The sequence below is a fragment of the Mus musculus genome, chromosome 4, assembly GCF_000001635.26.
Source record: "Mus musculus strain C57BL/6J chromosome 4, GRCm38.p6 C57BL/6J".
Classification (NCBI taxonomy): domain Eukaryota; kingdom Metazoa; phylum Chordata; class Mammalia; order Rodentia; family Muridae; genus Mus; species Mus musculus.
Window position 1 is genome coordinate 85919118 of NC_000070.6, and position 21678 is coordinate 85940795.

Here is a 21678-nt window from a genome sequence, read left to right on the forward strand (position 1 = left end):
TGTTGCCTGAATGGAAAGTTGGGATATTCTTGACTCTAAGACAGCTTGGTAAGAAAAAGCAAGTCCTAGGAAGTTTGTTCTGGCATTCACTATCTCAGGTTTGTAACAAGCAGAGCCCAGTGACAGGACTTTGCATTTCTTCAGCTGAAGAGATACAGTTTTAGTGTGATTAGAAACCGTAAATGGATAGAGCCGGGTGTGCACTGGACTGGCATTCCCCGTCTTTGACTTTTATGGCATTCTAAGACTCAAGGCAATATCTGGATACAATACCTTCAAAATTTTCTGTTCAAAGAATGGGTAAGGGAAACACAGAATTGTGTCTGAGCGGAACTAGAGACATATCACTGTGTACGTGTAGCTATGAAACATGAAACTCAAGAAGATGGAAGACTAAAGCATGGATACCTTGATCCTTCTTAGAAGGCAGAACACAATATCCAGGGAAGGAGTTACAGAGTCAAAGTTCATAGCTGAGACTGAAGGAAGAACCATCCAGAGACTGCCCCACCTGGGGATCCATCCCATAAACAACCACCAAACCCAAACACTATTGCAGATGCCAACAAGGTTTTGCTGACAAGACCCTGATATATCTGTCTCCTCTGAGGCTATGCCAGTGCCTGGCAAATTCAGAAGTGGATGGTCACAGTCATCTATTGGATGGAACACAGGGTCTCCCAATTAAAGAGCTAGAGAAAGTACCCAAGGAGCTGAAGGGGTCTGCAGCCCTATAGGAGGAACAACAATATGATCTAACCAGTACCCCCAGAGCTCCCTGAGACTAAACCACCAATCAAAGAAAACACATGGTGGGACTCATGACTCTAGCTGCATATGTAGCTGAGAATGGCCTACTCGGCCATCAATGAGAGGAGAGGCCCTTGGTCTTGCAAAGATTCTATGCCCCAGTATAGGGGAATGCCAGGGCCAGGAAGCAGAAGTGGGTGGGTTGGGGGAGCAGGGGGAGGGGGGAGGCAATAGGGGATTTTCAGAGAGGAAACTAGGAAAGGGGATAGAATTTGAAATGTAAATGAAAAAATATCTAATAAAAATATATTATCATTTTTTTTAAAAAACCTCTTATCTGTGTCTTCATCATAGAAGAGAAGCTGCATTTTCAAATGCTGGAGGGACTTTTAGTATATTTGAAATTTCATTGTCTTGAAATAGCTAAAATTGTAAGGAGACATTAATAATAAGTGGCATGCCAAAATATGAATTGTATAATTTGAAATAAATGCCTTATATATAGGATTAATAAGGACACTCCATCATCTGGCAGGAGAAGATTTAAAGCACCAGGTTCATTGAAAGGAGAGAAATAATAACTTTTAAGGTGAAAGATCAAAAAAAAAATCTGTGTGTGGTCCAAAAGGTATTTTTAAAAAGAGCTTGCAGAGGTGGTGAGGGCTCCTTAATGTTTCAGAGCTTCACGTGCCAGGTGTGATTAGTCATATCTATGACACAATGAGAAATGCATGAGTAAGAGACATTTTAAATCACCAGTGTTTAATTCTAAGACTCTTGGGAAATATGATGAAATGCCACACTTGGTAATGTGTATTCGTAAGGAGGACTAAGAGGGCGCAGGAAATAGTCTACTGCTTTAAAAATAGAATCACAGAGACTGCTTCAGACAACAGGTTTCCCAACCATCTGTGGCTAAACAGACAGTAGACCTCATAGAAAGCTTAACTAAGACTATTCCACTTTTCTTGTCTCCTTTGTTCAAGACTTGAATAGTGAACCCTGGTTGAGTTGCCTTACTGTGACTTAGATTTCTTTTTCTTATCTCCAGCTTAATGACTCAGTCATAACTTTTAATTTACAAAATAGTTGTACCTTTAAAAAATAGAATTCTTGAATTTTATTTATTTGGTTTTATTTTCTAAATTTTTGTTTCAACGAAATTTCTTTTTTATCCCCCCCCCCCATATACTTCTCCCTCTCAAATTCATGGTCTACTTTTCTTTCTTTTTTTTTTTTCTAATTTTCTAATTATATTTATGTACAGAAGACTTAGTATACATTTAACCCAGTTTAGTGGCGAGTTCTTTAGCTTTTGTCTTTTCCAGCTTGGCAATGTGAGCCACAGACTTAGGGTCCAGGACGTTGCCCCCACCCCCAGTGGCGACGGATCTTGTCATATCTGTCATTGTAATTGGTCCTAGTAGCTTCCACCAGCTTAGCCAGAGCATCCTTGTCTTCCGAGTTTACCTGTGTGAAGGCAACAGTGGTGCATGTCTTCCTGTGGACCAGGCGCCCCAGCCTGGCCTTTCCCTGATGATGCAGTAGATCACCCCCATCTTTTGACACAGGGCAGGCAGGAATCCCACCAACTCAATAGTGTCTACATCATGGGCAATCACCACCAGCTGAGCCTTCTTGTTCTCCACCAAGGTGGTGACTGTATTGACTCCTGCTGAGAGGACAGGTAGTCTCTTAGTTGGGAAGTCCCCTTTTTCAGCAGCTTTCTTCTCAGCACCGGCCAGTAGCCTTTGCTTCTTCTCTTCCTTTGTCTCTAGCCTGTACTTTTGGGCAAGCTTAAGCAGCTGAGTAGCTGTCCAGGGCCTGGGTGAACTGGTTAATGGCAGGAGGTACTTTGAACTGCTTATAGAGGATGGCTCATTGCCACTGTAGCCTGATGCAGCAGGGCCATTTGACGAAGCATGTTAGATCTCTTTTGGGCTGGATGTTCTTGGGCCTTTTCTCAAACAAAGGATTGACCACCTTTTTGGCCTCCTGTTTCTTGACAAAGGCAGGGGGCAGAGGGAGGTCACCTTCTTCACCTTGGCCTTTGGGTATCTTGCTTGGTTGGTGGAGAGAGACTCGTTTTCTTTATTATAGTTATATAAGTAGATAGATAGATAGATAGATAGATAGATAGATAGATAGATAGATACTGAGCAGCCTGCTAAGTCCATTTAGTATTCCTTCTTGTATGTGCAGGATCTCAGGCCTGATCACTTAATATTGAATAACAAGCTATTGGACTCCTTCACGTGAAAGACTGATTCTCCCTCTCTCCCTCTCTCCCTCTCCATATTTCTAGTTGCCTATAGTTCTTTGCCTAAGCATAAGGCCATGAGAACCCCCACTTCTACATTAGCACATCTACTGGTCTTCACTGCTTATGTCTTCTTTAGGCAGCCAGATTGTTGAGCTATCGTAGATGTACCTTTCCCGTCATTTCTAGGAGATACAGCCATTGGCTTTTACAATCTTTCAATTCCCTTTTCCATGATGTTTCCTGAGCCTTAGGTGCAGGCTTATATTTTTCAAAACCTAGTTTTAATAAGGGTCTTTAAATGCTTTAACCTCCTTTCTAGTCCACCACACACCAGAGAGGTAGTGGACGTGTTGATAGGGCAAAGGAGGATGTGGACCTGTTTAGACATAGTTCTTTGGGGTGAATCCAATCTGCATTGTCAAGATACCAGCAGTTAAGTTCACAGTAATCAGCAGCAGCAGCTCAATCCATTTACAAACCCCATACAGGAGTCAGCAATGACAGATTGATTCAGAAGAAACTGTGAGGTTCTGCCAATCATCCCAAAGCAGCAAGAAGCTGCTGGAATACCACCAGACGCTCTTTAGTGGCATTTCTTTCTACGAAGTCATGAAAAGTGATGACCAGCAAAGAGTGGCAAGGTAAACCAATACCACAGAGCATCATCAGTGAAGACTAGGATCAGCAAAGCCCAAGGATGACTTGTAAAGGACGGCAAGGTGAACCAGTACCACACAGCATGATCCACCGTCTGCTGGGTTATCTTCATACCCTTTCCAAATAGTACGTGTTCTCTCAAGCATCTGCTCTAGGAAAACATCACATGCCCTTTTTCCAGGCTGCCTTCAGAAAAGCACTACCCATCTGTTCTCAGCATCTCTTCCCACATGTCTGCTTCAGCAAAGTACATCCACGCATAAGACAGTTTCCAGAAAAACATCACATGACACAACTGACTCTCCAAAAATAAAAGAAATTTCCACTTCACTTGAGTGCAGAGACTGTGTTTAGCATGTATCTGTTGAGGGCTGGGGACTCCGCAATCAGTGGTTCTCTGTATTTTAACCAATTGTGGTTTTCTGTGATGGTCTCTGTCTGCTGAGACCATCTCTGCTGCAAGAGAATCTTCCTTGATAGGTAGTGCAAGATAGACTTACTTGTAGACATAAGGATAAGGATCTAGAATATAACTAGGAATTGTGCTAGCATATTAAAGTAGCAATACGTGGTTATAAGATCTATGACCTCACTAGCCATGGGTAAGTATGTAACTAGGTTTTCAGTACCAGGCATGATGTCCCTCCTCGTGGGCAGATCTTAAGTTCAATTAGATAGCTGTTTGTTACTGCTAAGATTTGAGTGTTACTATTGCCACTGAGTATATCTTGCCATGCAGGTCGTTGCTATGGTTCATAGACCTCATAGCAGGGTAGGACTCCTGGTTCCTTTCCTCCCTTGGCAACTAACACAGCATCTTCCAGTTCTATGAAATTTAGTCCTGGGGAAGAGGCTTTCAGGTAAGATCTAACTTGAATCTTCTGAGTCTTGTGTCTGAAGTACATAATGTTTCAGAAATAAGACTTTACCTTCAACCTCTGGAGGGCAACCAAGGTCAACTTCAATAGCCTATGGTGTTTGGGGAGTCTCTTGAACTAACAACTAAAAAAAAGTTTTCTCATGTTAGACAGTCTATGCTCTTTATGGGGAGCATAATCAGCCCATGTAAGGAATAACATACACTGTTTACACATTTTGACATTGCTGTATAGAAGAATATGTGTAAGTTTTCCTAAAACCATATTTGATGAAGAAACTTTGAGTCTTTGCCACTAAAAAAGTCAGCGATAAGGCCTGGAGAGCTAGCTCAGAAGGTAAGATCACTGACTGCTCTTCCAGAGGACCTGAGTTCAGTTCTCAGCAATCACATTGGTAGCTCATGACCATCTATAAAGGGATCTGATGCATCTTCTAGTATGCAGGTATACATGCAGATAGAGCACTCATATACATTAAATTCATTAAAAGGAGATATTTATTTACTTATTCACTTTATAACCTGCTCACTGGCCTCCTCTCCAGTCACCGTCTCCCACAATCCTTCCCCCATCCCTCTCCACTTCTTCTCTGAGCAGGTGTTCCCCCTGAGTATCCCCTTTGGCACTTCAAGATAAAAAATCTTTTATCTGTCACTTGGTAGTTGGTTTCTGATATCAGCAATAGTGAAATTGCTCAATACTGACTCTGGTACTTCTCTCATACATAAAACATGGCATTTATACACTTGGAAAGACTGAACAATTCATAAAAACAAAATAAAAAAGCACACCTTTATTCTAAAGTACGCATTTTTTTCTCTATATACTTTTGTTTTAAAACATACAACCATCACTTCTCATTGTCTTCAGTGCATCTTTGAATGTAAACCGAATAACCTACCATAAGAGCTTGTTGCTAACACCACACCTCCTTGTGTTGAAGAAGTGCTTAAAAGAAGAAATCACAGTAAACTCAGGTCATATTTTACTGTTTGGGTCAAAAGGTAGATACTGTAACTGTAGGAGAGATCTGAGAATAGTATTACATAAAGGAACTGTTGTTTAAATCATCTGGCCATCTCACAGATGAATATCCACAGAACACACAAGACTTCATCTGTACTGACAGCAGTCACAGAATCTTTATCCTCTAAAGTGTGTCCGTGTCTCATCTTTCTTCCATCTAGAGCTTGCCTTTTCTCCCTTTACACTCAGAACACCAAAGATGGTTTTTGTGTAAGTACACATGACTTCTGGCTTTGTATGTCAATAATAGATTATTTCATCTCCCATCTATATCTAAAAGTGAGCTCCCTGTTAAGCAGTTCTGATTTTTTTCCTGTAATGAGTCATTAAAATTGTTTTCTTATTGATTGATTGACAAGCGAAGGGTGTACCAAATTAAAAGGTTCAAAATAAAAAGTATCCTTCTCAGTCACCATGGTTCCATGACAAGATATAGCCTACATTGCATAACTTGTTTATTTGTCTTATGTGTCTTTTGTGTGCATGAATGTCTGGGTACAGCCTGTGTTCCTGGTGCTACTGGAAGCCAAACAAGGCATAGGATCCATGGGACTTGGGTTAGGAATTCTTGTGTGTCACCATGTGGGTGTTGGGAATTGAACTAAACTCCTCTGGAAGAGCAGCCAGTGCTCTTAGCCACTGAGCCTTCTCCTAGCTCCCGTCCCTTGTCTCTTGGAAATTCTTTTTTTTTTTCCATTTTTTATTAGGTATTTAGCTCATTTACATTTCCAATGCTATACCAAAAGTCCCCCATAGCCACCCACCCCCACTCCCCTACCCACCCACTCCCTTTTTTTGGCCCTGGCGTTCCCCTGTACTGGGGCATATAAAGTTTGCGTGTCCAATGGGCCTCTCTTTTCAGTGATGGCCGCCTAGGCCATCTTTTGATACATATGCAGCTAAAGTCAAGAGCTCCGGGGTACTGGTTAGTTCATAATGTTGTTCCACCTATAGGGTTGCAGATCCCTTTAGCTTATTGGGTACTTTCTCTAGCTCCTTCATTGGGAGCCATGTGATCCATCCAATAGCCGACTGTGAGCATCCACTTCTATGTTTGCTAGGCCCAGGCATACTCTGGCAAGAGACAGCTATATCAGGGTCCTTTCAGCATAATCTTGCTAGTGTATGCAATGGTGTCAGCATTTGGAAGCTGATTATGGGATGGATCCCCGGATATGGCAGTCTCTACATGGTCCATCTTTTTATCTCAGCTCCAAACTTTGTCTCTGTACCTCCTTCCAAGGGTGTTTTGTTCCCACTTCTAAGGAGGGGCATAGTGTCCACACTTCAGTCTTCATTTTTCTTGAGTTTCATGTGTTTAGGAAATTGTATCTTATATCTTGGATATCCTAGGTTTTGGGCTAATATCCACTTATCAGTGAGTACATATTGTGTGAGTTCCTTTGTGAATGTGTTACCTCACTCAGGATGATGCCCTCCAGGTCCATCCATTTGGCTAGGAATTTCATAAATTCATTCTTTTTAATAGCTGAGTAGTACTCCATTGTGTAGATGTACCACATTTTCTGTATCCATTCCTCTGTTGAGGGGCATCTGAGTTCCTTCCAGCTTCTGGCTATTATAAATAAGGCTGCTATGAACATAGTGGAGCATGTGTCCTTCTTACCAGTTGGGGCTTCTTCTGGATATATGCCCAGGAGAGGTATTGCTGGATCCTCCGGTAGTACTATATCCAGTTTTCTGAGGAACCGCCAGACTGATTTCCAGAGTGGTTGTACAAGCCTGCAATCCCACCAACAATGGAGGAGTGTTCCTCTTTTTCCACATCCACGCCAACATCTGCTGTCACCTGAATTTTTGATCTTAGCCATTCTGACTGGTGTGAGGTGGAATCTCAGGGTTGTTTTGATTTGCATTTCCCTGATGATTAAGGATGTTGAACATTTTTTCAGGTGCTTCTCTGCCATTCGGTATTCCTCAGGTGAGAATTCTTTGTTCAGTTCTGAGCCCCATTTTTTAATGGGGTTGTTTGATTTTCTGAAGTCCACCTTCTTGAGTTCTTTATATATGTTGGATATTAGTCCCCTATCTGATTTAGGATAGGTAAAGATCCTTTCCCAATCTGTTGGTGGTCTTTTTGTCTTATTGACGGTGTCTTTTGCCTTGCAGAAACTTTGGAGTTTCATTAGGTCCCATTTGTCAATTCTCGATCTTACAGCACAAGCCATTGCTGTTCTGTTCAGGAATTTTTCCCCTGTGCCCATATCTTCAAGGCTTTTCCCCACTTTCTCCTCTATAAGTTTCAGTGTCTCTGGTTTTATGTGAAGTTCCTTGATCCACTTAGATTTGACCTTAGTACAAGGAGATAAGTATGGATCAATTCGCATTCTTCTACACGATAACAACCAGTTGTGCCAGCACCAATTGTTGAAAATGCTGTCTTTCTTCCACTGGATGGTTTTAGCTCCCTTGTCGAAGATCAAGTGATCATAGGTGTGTGGGTTCATTTCTGGGTCTTCAATTCTATTCCATTGGTCTACTTGTCTGTCTCTATATCAGTACCATGCAGTTTTTATCACAATTGCTCTGTAGTAAAGCTTTAGGTCAGGCATGGTGATTCCACCAGAGGTTCTTTTATCCTTGAGAAGAGTTATTGCTATCCTAGGTTTTTTGTTATTCCAGACAAATTTGAAAATTGCTCCTTCTAATTCGTTGAAGAATTGTGTTGGAATTTTGATGGGGATTGCATTGAATCTGTAGATTGCTTTTGGCAAGATAGCCATTTTTACAATGTTGATCCTGCCAATCCATGAGCATGAGAGATCTTTCCATCTTCTGAGATCTTCTTTAATTTCTTTCTTCAGAGACTTGAAGTTTTTACCATACAGATCTTTCACTTCCTTAGTTTGAGTCACGCCGAGATATTTTATATTATTTGTGACTATTGAGAAGGGTGTTGTTTCCCTAATTTCTTTCTCAGCCTGTTTATTCTTTGTGTAGAGAAAGGCCATTGACTTGTTTGAGTTAATTTTATATCCAGCTACTTCACCGAAGATGTTTATCAGGTTTAGGAGTTCTCTGGTGGAATTTTTAGGGTCACTTATATATACTATCATATCATCTTCAAAAAGTGATATTTTGACTTCCTCTTTTCCAATTTGTATCCCCTTGATCTCCTTTTGTTGTCGAATTGCTCTGGCTAATACTTCAAGTACTATGTTGAAAAGGTAGGGTGAAAGTGGGCAGCCTTGTATAGTCCCTGATTTTAGTGGGATTGCTTCCAGCTTCTCTCCATTTACTTTGATGTTGGCTACTGGTTTGCTGTAGATTGCTTTTATTATGCTTAGGTATGGGCCTTGAATTCCTGATCTTCCAAAACTTTTATCATGAATGGGTGTTGGATCTTGTCAAATGCTTTTTCTGCATCTAACGAGATGATCATGTGGTTTTTGTCTTTGAGTTTGTTTATATAATGGATTACATTGATGGATTTTCGTATATTAAACCATCCCTGCATCCCTGGAATAAAACCTACTTGGTCATGATGGATGATTGCTTTAATGTGTTCTTGGATTCGGTTAGCGAGAATTTTATTAAGGATTTTTGCATCGATATTCATAAGAGAAATTGGTCTGAAGTTCTCTATCTTTGTTGGATCTTTCTGTGGTTTAGGTATCAGAGGAATAGTGGCTTCATAAAATGAGTTGGGTAGAGTACCTTCTACTTCTATCTTGTGAAATAGTTTGTGCAGAACTGGAATTAGATCTTCTTTGAAGGTCTGATAGAACTCTGCACTAAACCCATCTGGTCCTGGGCTTTTTTTGGCTGGGAGACTATTAATAACTGCTTGTATTTCTTTAGGGGATATGGGACTGTTTAGAAGGTCAACTTGATCCTGATTCAACTTTGGTACCTGGTATCTTTCCAGAAATTTGTCCATTTTGTCCAGGTTTTCCAGTTTTGTTGAGTATAGCCTTTTGTAGAAGGATCTGATGGTGTTTTGGATTTCTTCGGGATCTGTTGTTATGTCTCCCTTTTCATTTCTGATTTTGTTGATTAGGATTTTGTCCCTTTGCCCTTTAGTGAGTCTAGCTAAGGGTTTATCTATCTTGTTGATTTTCTCAAAGAACCAACTCCTCGTTTGGTTAATTCTTTGAATAGTTCTTCTTGTTTCCACTTGGTTAATTTCGCCCCTGAGTTTGATTATTTCCTGCCGTCTACTCCTCTTGGGTGAATGTGCTTCCTCTTTTTCTAGAGCTTTTAGATGTGTTGTCAAGCTGCTAGTATGTGCTCTCTCCCGTTTCTTTTTGGAGGTACTCAGAGCTATGAGTTTCCCTCTTAGAAATGCTTTCATTGTGTCCCAAATGTTTGGGTACGTTGTGGCTTCATTTTCATTAAACTCTAAAAAGTCTTTAATTTCTTTCTTTATTCCTTCCTTGACCAAGGTATCATTGAGAAGAGTGTTGTTCAGTTTCCACGTGAATGTTGGCTTTCCATTATTTATGTTGTTATTGAAGATCAGTCTTAGGCCATGGTGGTCTGATAGGATACATGGGACAATTTCAATATTTTTGTATCTGTTGAGGCCTATTTTGTGACCAATTATATGGTCAATTTTTGAGAAGGTCTCGTGAGGTGCTGAGAAGAAGGTATATCCTTTTCTTTTAGGATAAAATATTCTGTAGATATCTGTCAGGTCCATTTGTTTCATAACTTCTGTTAGTTTCACTGTGTCCCTGTTTAGTTTCTGTTTCCACGATCTGTCCATTGATGAAAGTGGTGTGTTGAAGTCTCCCACTATTATTGTGTGAGGTGCAATGTGTGCTTTGAGCTTTACTAAAGTGTCTTTAATGAATGTGGCTGCCCTTGCATTTGGAGCGTAGATATTCAGAATTGAGAGTTCCTCTTGGAGGATTTTACCTTTGATGAGTATGAAGTGTCCCTCCTTGTCTTTTTTGAAAACTTTGGGTTGGAAGTCGATTTTATCCGATATTAAAATGGCTACTCCAGCCTGTTTCTTCAGACCATTTGCTTGGAAAATTGTTTTCCAGCCTTTCACTGTGAGGTAGTGTCTGTCTTTTTCCCTGAGATGGGTTTCCTGTAAGCAGCAGAATGTTGGGTCCTGTTTGTGTAGCCAGTCTGTTAGTCTATGTCTTTTTATTGGGGAATTGAGTCCATTGATATTAAGAGATATTAAGGAAAGGTAATTGTTGCTTCCTGTTATTTTTGTTGTTAAAGTTGGCATTCTGTTCTTGTGGCTGTCTTCTTTTAGGTTTGTTGAGGGATTATCTTCTTGTTTTTTCTAGGGCGTGGTTCTCGTCCTTGTATTGGTTTTTTTCTGTTATTATCCTTTGAAGGGCTGGGTTCGTGGAGAGATAATGGGTGAATTTAGTTTTGTCGTGGAATACTTTGGTTTCTCCATCTATGGTAATTGAGAGTTTGGCTGGGTATAGTAGCCTGGGCTGGCATTTGTGTTCTCTTAGTGTCTGTATAACATCTGTCCAGGCTCTTCTGGCTTTCATAGTCTTTGGTGAAAAATCTGTTGTAATTCTGATAGGCTTGCCTTTATATGTTACTTGACCTTTTTCCCTTACTGCTTTTAGTATTCTATCTTTATTTAGTGCATTTGATGTTCTGATTATTATGTGTCGGGAGGAATTTCTTTTCTGGTCCAGTCTATTTGGAGTTCTGTAGGCTTCTTGTATGTTCATGGGCATCTCTTTCTTTAGATTTGGGAAGTTTTCTTCAATAATCTTGTTGAAGATGTTTGCTGGTCCTTTGAGTTGAAAATCTTCATTCTCATCCACTCCTATTATCCGTAGGTTTGGTCTTCTCATTGTGTCCTGGATTTCCTGGATGTTTTGAGTTAGGATCTTTTTGCATTTTCCATTTTCTTTGATTGTTGTGCCGATGTTCTCTATGGAATCTTCTGCACCTGAGATTCTCTCTTCCATCTCTTGTATTCTGTTGCTGATGCTGGCATCTATGGTTCCAGATTTCTTTCCTAGGGTTTCTATCTCCAGCGTTGCCTCACTTTGGGTTTTCTTTATTGTGTCTACTTCCCTTTTTAGGTCTAGTATGGTTTTGTTCATTTCCATCACCTGTTTGGATGTGTTTTCCTGTTTTTCTATAAGGACTTCTACCTGTTTGGTTGTGTTTTCCTGTTTTTCTTTAAGGACTTGTAACTCTTTAGCAGTGTTTTCCTGTTTTTCTTTAAGGACTTGTAACTCTTTAGCAGTGTTCTCCTGTATCTCTTTAAGTGAGTTATTGAATTCCTTCTTTATGTCCTCTACCATCATCATGAGATATGCTTTTAAATCCAGGTCTACCTTTTCAGGTGTGTTAGGGTGTCCTGGAGTGGGCAAAGTGGGCGTTCTGGGTTCTGATGATGGTGAGTGGTCCTGGTTTCTGTTAGTAGGATTCTTACGTTTACCTTTCGCCATCTGGCAATCTCTGGAGTTAGTTGTTATAGTTGTCTTTGTTAAGAGATTGTTCCTCTGTTGATTTTGTTACCCTCAATCAGCAGGTGTGGGAGACAAGCTCTCTCCTCTGAGTTTCAGTGGTCAGAGCAGTCTCTGCAGGCAAGCTCTCCTCTTTCGGGGAAGGTGTACAGTTATCTGGTGTTTGGACCTCCTCCTGGCTGAAGGTGAAGGCCCAAAACAGGATCTTTCCTAGAAGCTGTGTTGCTTTGGCCAGGAAGGTGGCCGGTTGCCTGGAGTCGAAGATGTCACCGCCTCAGAAGCTCTGTGGCTCTCGCCAGGAAGGTGGCCGGTTGTCTGGAGCCGAAGATGGCGCCGCCCCAGAAGCTCTGCGACTCTCGCCCGTACCAGAAATGGCTGGCCTCTGTATTCCATACGGTCACCCGTGCAGCCTGCCCTCCGCGGAATCCCGGAGCCAAGAAGGCTCCCGCCGGCGCCTGTGACACAAACCTCTCAGGCCGGGCAGACCCCCGTGCTCTCACCAGGAAGGTGGCCGGCCGTCTGGAGCTGAAGATGGCGCCCGGAAATTCTTTTACATATAATTTTACACATGTAAGCAAATATGCATATTTAGTACATCATGACTAAGCCAACCACAGGCCTTTTATACAGTTAGGGATAAACTGTGATAGTCTAGAATATTGACATAATGTGTCTACGAGCACCCCTAGGAAAATATGTTTCCATTCTGGACTATGGTGTAGTAGCATTAACCTTTTCTAAATGGTCGCCCATATCTTAGAGTACAAGTGTCCATGCACAGGGGACAAGAAAGCCCTGAGGGGAGTGATTTCTTCATATTCTTACCTTGTGTGTATTTTTGCAGCACACTCTTACCATGTTGAGAAGACCAGCAATAGTAAAGTGACAAACACTAACTCAGCACTCATTATGAGCCAGGAAATGTTAAGTGTTTGCTTTCTTCTGATGCATTTAAAATACAGTATTATTAATCTGCAAGCTTAACTAAAGTGACCTTTCTTGTCTTTCTTCTTCTTTTTTCTTTTCTTTACTTTTTTTTTTTTAATCAAGAGGATTTTTCTGGCTTATTTCCTTCTTCAAGGTTTAGTCAAAAATAAAGATAGACAAGTCTACCTATGGTGCTAAAGCTATCACTTACCTGACTTAGAATGCAGATATTTATTGGATGTAATTTAGCTAATAAGCATTCTCATAAAGTTACTCTATTTTTCCACCAGAGGGCAATGGAAAGTCATAGGCATATCTTTGATTTTATGTGTTATAAAACATATGAATTACTATCTTTGTCTATGCAGGAGAGGAAGGGTGGAAATCCCAATTTGAAATTGAAAATAACCTTATTGTTTCTACCTACTAAAAAATTAAGACATGCATATGTAGAAAAACTTTTTAAAAAGTAAAAATTAAGAGTAATCAATTGACCTTATAAAAACCTACATTGCTGTTAATGTTTTTATTGCATATACTTTATGTATTTTAAAGATGAGTGCATCTATAAAAGACCTATTTTCTTTTATAGAAGAATATATTACATTTTGTTACTTTTTCCCACAACCTGACATAGTTTATGTATGTGTTATATACATATCCATAAAAACATATATACACATATTTACATCATCTTTAAAATAGTTGTATACTGTTCCATTGTATAGATGTACCACAATTTACGTAACATTTATAGTTTAAATGTATAATTTTAAAAAATATATAATTTAAAATAAAACTTACTATAATATTATCATTGTTCTATTTTATTGTTCATAAACTCTTAGTTTGCCTTATTTATAAGTTAAAGTTTATCACATGTATGTAATGTCTGTCTCTGAGTCTTCACTATATATATACAAAACCCTTAGTGTGACATAACTTTAAACTATTTACAATTTAGGCATTTATTGCTTTCTTAGAATTATTCTCTCTGGTTAAGCATAGAGTGCTATATTAACCATACGTCTAAGCATTTGTTTAAGTTGTTAGGTAGGTTCTTTAGCATTTGATAACTAAATATTCCTGTGCCAAACAATATCTTTCTATGGAATAATAATTCAAAAACTTTGTTGTTGTTATAAATTTCTCTCATTATTATAAATGAGAATCCTTTTGCTTAGTACAAAGAGTTTTCCACTTATACTCAAATTTTTATGATTTCTTCATTTCTACAGGACAGTATAGAATACGCTATGTTTCTACTGGAAAAGAGAGAAAACAGATGTATAGTAGGTGTGTGACAAGTGATGTGATGAATCATAAATAGGTAATTCAATTAAGGAAAGATTCAAAAGCCCATACACAGTGCATATTCTCCTTCAGGCTAAATTCCAGGGCACACTCACAAGACCACAATGTAAATCCCAACTTTGGAGCTTGGGACTGAGAGAACCTCACTGAAGATGTTCAGAATCTAGAACTATGTCCTTTGCTTCCTCCAGAGCACCTGTTTTGTAATATGATTCTCTACATCACATTTTTCAGGTGGTGCTCAAAATGAGCTAAATGTCAGTTATTTGGGAAATTCTAGAAGCAATCAGTTAATCATGGAAAGATGTAATACAAAATATTTTAATTTTTTTAATTAAGTATTTTCTTAATTTACATTTCAAATGCTATCCCCAAAGTGCCCCATACACTCCCCCCCCACTCCCCTACCCACCCACTCCAACTTCTTGGCCCTGGCGTTCCCCTGTACTGAGGCATATAAAGTTTGCAATAGCAAGGGGCCTCTCTTCCCAAGGATGGCCGACTAGGGGTACTAGTTAGTTCATATTGTTGTTCCACCTATTGGGTTGCAGACCCCTTTAACTCCTTGGGTACTTTCTCTAGCTCCTCCATTGGGGGCCCTGTGTTCCATCCAATAGCTGCCTGTGAGCATCCACTTCTCTGTTTGCCAGGCACCAGCATAGCCTCACAAGAGACAGCTATATCAGTATCCTTTCAGCAAAATCTTGCTGGCTTATGCAATGGTGTCTGCGTTTGGAGGCTGATTATGGGATGGATCCCCGGGTGCGGCAGACCCTAGATGGTCCATCCTTTCATCTCAGCTCCAAACTTTGTCTCTGTAACTCCTTCCATGAGTGTTTTGTTCCCAATTCTAAGAAGGGGCAAAGTGACCACACTTCGTTCTTCATTCTTCTTGAGTTTCATGTGTTTTGCAACTTGTATCTTGGGTATTCTAAGTTTCTGGGCTAATATCCACTTATCAGTGAGTACATATCATGTGAGTTCTTTTGTGATTGGGTTACCTCACTCAGGATGATACCCTCCAGGTCCATCCATTTGCCTAGGAATTTCATAAATTCATTCTTTTTAATAGCTGAGTAGTACTCCATTGTGTAAATGTACCACATTTTCTGTACCATTCCTCTGTTGAGGGACATCTGGGTTCTTTCCAGCTTCTGGCTATTATAAATAAGGCTGCTATGAACATAGTGGAGCATGTGTCCTTCTTACCAGTTGGAACATCTTCTGGATATATGCCCAGGAGAAGTATTGCGGGATCCTCTGGTAGCATTATGTCCAATTTTCTGAGGAACTGCCAGACTGATTTCCAGAGTGCTTGTACAAGCTTGCAATCCCACCAACAATGGAGGAGTGTTCTCCTTTCTCCACATCCTTGCCAGCATCTGCTGTCACCTGAATTTTTGATCTTAGCCATTCTGACTGGTGTGAGGTGGAATCTCAGGGTTGTTTTGATTTGCATTTCCCTGATGATTAAGGATGCTGAACATTTTTTCAGGTGCTTCTCTGCCATTCGGTATTCCTCAGGTGAGAATTATTTGTTTAGCTCTGAGCCCCATTAAAATGGGGTTATTTGATTTTCTGGAGTCCACCTTCTTGACCTCTTTATATATATTGGATATTAGTCCCCTATCTGATTTAGGATTGGTAAAGATCCTTTCCCAATATGTTGGTGGCCTTTTTGTCTTATTGACAGTGTCTTTTGCCTTACAGAAGCTTTGCAATTTTATGAAGTCCCATTTGTCTATTCTCGATCGTACAACACAAGCCATTGCTGTTCTATTCAGGAATTTTTCCCCTGCGCCCATAATTTCAAGGATTTTCACCACTTTCTCCTCTATAAGTTTCAGTGTCTCTGGTTTTATGTGGAGTTCTTTGATCCACTTAGACTTGAGCTTTGTACAAGGAGATAAGAATGGATCAATTCTCATTTTTCTACATGATAACTGCCAGTTGTGCCCAGCACCATTTGTTGAAAATGCTGTCTTTTTTCCACTGGATGGTTTTAGTTCCCTTGTCAGAGATCAAGTGACCATAGGTGTGTGGCTTCATTTCTGGGTCTTCAATTCTATTCCATTTGTCTACTTGTCTATTGTTATACCAGTACCATGCATTTTTTATCACAATTGCTCTGTAGTACAGCTTTAGATCAGGCATGGTGATTCCACCACAGGTTCTGCGGGATATTGCAATGACTTAGCATGTCTCAATATGCATGTGTTAGTCCCACAAGAAGAAAGTTAAGCTGGTTCACATATTCAGGGTAGTGATTTCAGCCATTCATTTATCATTCCATGGCAAGACAGACTACTAAAACTGTGGAACATCTTTTAAAAGCAGCTAGGATTACAGAATGTTGCTAAAGCTATTTTGGTGTGTTTTGTAGTCACTGAATGATATTAATAAGAAATATCCTGTTGAAAGAGTTTTGTGATAGAATACTTGTCTAGCATACAGAATTCCCTGGTTTGATCCCTAGCACTCAAAACAAAATAGAACAAAAATAAAATGTAACCATCATCAAAACTATTTGGTATTTAATATATGAAGGCAGGAAAAAGCTCCCTAGTCAGGGAGAGAGATCAACAAGAATAGGCCTATATGATAGAAAACTACAATTGATCAAAATGCAGAGTTGTAGAGCCTAGTCCAAAGTAATACTTCTATAACATGAATCCTGCATCTAAAGCTAGGGGACCATTGTAGAAGAAAGGACGAGAAGAATGTAAGAGCCAACGAACAGGAAGTTTGCTGTGAAATTGTGTTTCCTGGAGAGAACACCAACATGGCTGCCTAACCCTGACCTGAACAGGGAAGACACTACTAGACATGCTAATGTGGAAGGGTTAAAGCTCATGAGACCTCAACCATAAACAGAGAACTACAGGAAATGAATGCTAAGAACACACCAAATTGTCATTTAATACCAAATGGTCATCCCTGAAAACATAAACATACAAATAACATCATACGGTCTCAGCAACAGCAATTAAAGAGAAAGAGGAAAAGCCACGACTTTGAATGGGAGTGGAGAATACACGGGAGGGAATCGAGGGGAGGAAGGGAAGGGAGACATGATGTAATGATAGTATAATCTCAAAAAAAAAGTATAATGAAAGAGCAAATCTAAATAAATGAAGGGTTTAGTTCAAGCTCGGGTGAGCCTCACACAGAAAGAATGATCTGTGGCCCATTAATTCATGCATTAAAAAGCATAAAAGTCTTCACATACTGTACACATTGCCAGCATCTGTGCTGAGCTCTGCTCTGGTTTTAAAAGATCCCACCACTCCTAGAGTAAATTGTTCTACTTGGTTCCCCAAACAGTTTCTCTGTAATCTTTACATGAGAGTCTTTGAATGCATATTCAACAACACTATCAAAGCTGAGAGGCCTCCAGTTTGTCCTTGGCCCCTGTCTCTCAGGCTGACACACATGGCAGCCATACCAGGATAGCTTCTCTCTGAATCTGCAAAGAGCTTATTGGGTACCGGAAGTGTGTATGGAAATGCTTTTTAAAAGAAAGGCCCTGGAGTATATGGCCTAATCAGAAAACTCCTTTGAAGATGCTCACTTCAAAATCTAAGCAGGGCTACTCTAAGCAAGGTATCTTTTTTTTTCCCCCATGAAATAAGAAATATTCTTTTGAGGGGAAGGGGAAAGCACAACCTGAAAATTTTAATTAAAGCTTTAACTTAAAGAACATTGAGAGCCAACAATTGGCAATCCCTTTGGCAAGAGCAGTATTAATACGTTCCATTTTGTTGTAGCAGATAGGTTTTTAAATGACAATGGAGCTCTCCATCCCATGCATTTTCAGAGGAAAAGAAACTTAAAAAAAAAAAAGTCAGAGTTTTCCTCACCAGAGAAATGTCTGAATGCTGACTAGGGTCCTATGGGGGTATTTTGCAACTAGAGATTAGCTGTAAACATTCCTGTGACATTGCAGTATTTTTTTTTTTTTTTACTATTTCAAGTTTCCATAAGGCTAAAATTTCAGAATCTGAATCTAGTTTTTTCATCGCAATTTAATCCATTATTTATATTTGTTCTTATGTGGAATCAAATATAGTGCCAGAGTTTCAAAAGTCTAAGTATTGCCAGCTACAAGGTGGAATATGAATTTCATGTGTTTTTCCATTATCTAGGACAAGAAAACATAAAAACAAGACTCGTCATTTATAGCTGTGTATCACTGACTGTACTGGAACGTTGCTGTCATTTCAGACCCAGTTCCTCCCTCCATCCCCAGCTCTCTGCTAACACCCTTTCCTGGTGGGCTAGGCTCCAAAATCTCCAAAGCAAACTTCCTATTGCTCTTCTAACCCCTCATTTTGTTTTCCAAAGACCCTGGTTTAAGCAATGAGGACTTAAATTGAACTAATTGTTCAACTCCTTGCTGGGCTGTTTACTAGACATGTAAACACCGTACATTCTTCCGTGCTGAGGATACCAGGATACACTTACAATGGTCTGAGAACTAAACGAGAACCCTATTAGGTGCATTCTGGGGCCTGGCATGAGGAAGAACTTCACGAATGCTAGTTAACTACACAACTATGTTTCCCACATATGGAGGAAATGACAGTTGGATTCAGTTGGTTTCCTGTTCTTTGTTCTTCCTATGGGAAATTAGGTTCATTAAGAATATTTTTTGCAGTTTTTGTAGAGATAAAATTCAGCTAACATCAAGCTCACCAGTTTTAAAGTGTGAAATTCAGTGATTTTATTATATTCACCATGTTGTGCAATCATAACCTTTAATTCCAGAAGGCTTTCTTCACTCCAAAAGGAAACTTCATACACATTAAGCCATCACTTCAAATTCTTCCCATCCCTCTATTTCCTAGAAATGACTGAAAGACGTTCTGCCTCCTTGCCTATTTTAGACGTTTCATGTAAATGTAATTATGCAATATGTGCCCCTTTGTGTCTGCTCTTTAAACAACATGGTGTCTCTGAGATTCATCTGTGGCATGGCATGTATCAGTACCAAGTTCATTTTTATACCTCAATAATATTCCATTGTATAAATATCCTTTATTGTTCCTCTCTTCATCATTTGTACATCTGGATTTCCATGCATTGGCTGTAATAAAAATATGCTACCATGAGCATTCACATGCAAGTTTTTGTGTAAACGTATGTTTCCAATTATGATCATTAAGAATTTGTTTCCCACTATCACATGCTGACTAGAAGGGATTATTGTAATTGCCTAAAACAGACACTCAGAGGCATGGGGGGATATTAAATTTCTGTGACTTCACTCAGTGGCTTTAACTCCAGACTGGGTTGAGTTGAGTGAGTGGAAAGTTGAATTGCATTCAGTTTGAGCCTTTCCCAGCTTTGGGAGGATATGTAACCAACAGATATACTGCAATGTTCTTAATCAGTAATTTAGGTAAAGACAAACCTAATCATGGTGTGTGTGTGTGTGTGTGTGTGTGTGTGTGTGTGTGCGTGCGCGCGCGCGGCGCATGCACATAGACCCACACACTTCACATGTACTTGCACGTGTAGGTGTGTAGGCACCTGTGGAGATGAGGTTAACACCCACTCAATGGCTTTCACTCCACATTGGAGTATGTTGAGTTGAAAGAACATTGGATAAAAATGACTTGGAGATGCTAGATGAAGAATCTCTGCAGAATCATATGGAAGGACCAAGAAACAAGTTTCCAAGCCCAAATGAAGTGTTAGGACACTGGCTTCAAGTTCTGAATTTATCATTTGATAGATATAAGAATCCAGTGAAGAATTTTAAAGTCTTAACTTCAGTTCCCTCTCTGGAAGATGAAACTTCTCTTATAGCCTCATCATCTTCAATCTCTTCACCACCTTATTATCTGAGGCAAGTTCTTTGGCTGAACCTGGAGCTTGGCAGTTTGGCCAAACAGACTGACCACAGAGACCAAAGATCTGTCTGTCTTGTCACCATAGCAGCGAAGTCACACTAATATTGGTTTTTGCTGAACACCAGTGGTCTGAACAGAGGTCCCCAGGCTTGCTCAGGAGGCACTTTACCAATTGAGACATCAACTTAGCCCCTATACAAATTATTCTGTACATGTAAACCATAATTATACATACAAAGAATGAAATCTTTTCTTAGTAGAAGAGAGCATCTAGCCCTGGGCTGTCTCGCTAAGGGGGTTGCATGTAAAGCTGCCCCCTGATCTCCACTGGGACCCTCCCAGAGCTCTCCAGTCTCTGACTTTACCATTCCTCTGCACTCAGAATCTAGTGCTGTTCTAAGAACGTTTCACAGCCATCTCTTTGAGGAACATTATACAGTTTAGCAGTGAGTTAATGTTTAGCAATGTGCTTCACTTCTCAGTAATAGCTCCACATTAGAGGGGGCCAAAGCGGAAGAAGGACAATGGTAGCTGATTGTGTTTTTTACTAACCAAAGAGGTGTTCATACCATGTGATTCCCAGTGTTCGTGGTTTCTCTTATGGAGGTGACTGTACAGTTTCACTTCCGGTGCACAATCATTATGTGTTTAGGTCTTTCCCCACTTTTGTGAGTTTCTCAGCCACCTCTGTCCTGATGGTTACATATTAAACCTATTACATACTACTTGAGAGATACAAAAAAAGGCTCACTTCTCTTTAAAAATATACATTTTAAAACATTCTAAGGGTATTTTTTAAGAGTATGAACATTATGCCACAAATCCCCTCTCAAAGAGATTTCTAAGAGGTTTTAATACACATTCTGTCACATGTCATGTTCTCTCTTGACATTTGATACACCTGATTTCTGGTTTTAACTTTGGAAAAGTTGTCTTACCTCTTTAAGCTGCAGCTTTCTTAGTTTGATACCAACAACAACATAACAAGAATAATAGTACCAGTTAACCCTGCTGAATTATCAGGAAGGCTAAAGTTAAAGCATGTTGTCTAGTGTCTAATCATTTCATCAGTGTTCTGACAGAGTGACATCTGTGGTTGAAATTACTCAACTTGAAGATAGCCAGGTATGGATTTTTAGGAAGCTACCTGTCCTTGAAAGGCTCATATGTCAGGGGAGTCTTTTCTAAAGCATACTTCCTGCGCCTGTGCCTGAAGCAGCTGCTCTGAACACAATAACTTTGTGGCTGAACATTCAGAGCAGCTTTGACTCCATGGCTTTGACTCCATGCTGGAGTATGGTGAGTTGAAAAAAAGTTGGGTAAAAACGACTATAAGTTGCTTGATGAAGAATCTCTGCAAAATCATGTGGAAGAACCAAGAAACAAGTTTCCAAGGCTAGATGCAGTGTTGGGGCACTGGCTTCACATTCCAAATCTATCATTTGATAGATATAAGAATCAAGTGAAGAATTTTAAGGTCTTAGCTTCAGTTCCCTCACTGGAAAATGAACCGTCCCTTACAGCCTCATGAGCATGCTTCAGGTGTATAAGTGGAAGGCCAAAGGGAATCAGCAGTAACTTAACCT

The 21678-nt window shown here is 39.9% G+C and overlaps 1 protein-coding gene and 1 pseudogene across 4 annotated transcripts in view; one reads left to right on the forward strand and one right to left on the reverse strand.

The window, feature by feature from the left end:
* The window catches only part of Adamtsl1 (ADAMTS-like 1), a 914539-nt gene that overhangs the window by 405266 nt on the left and 487595 nt on the right, over positions 1-21678 (forward strand). The gene's annotated exons all lie outside the window — the stretch shown is intronic.
* Gm8949 (predicted gene 8949) lies at positions 1992-2827 on the reverse strand (annotated as a pseudogene).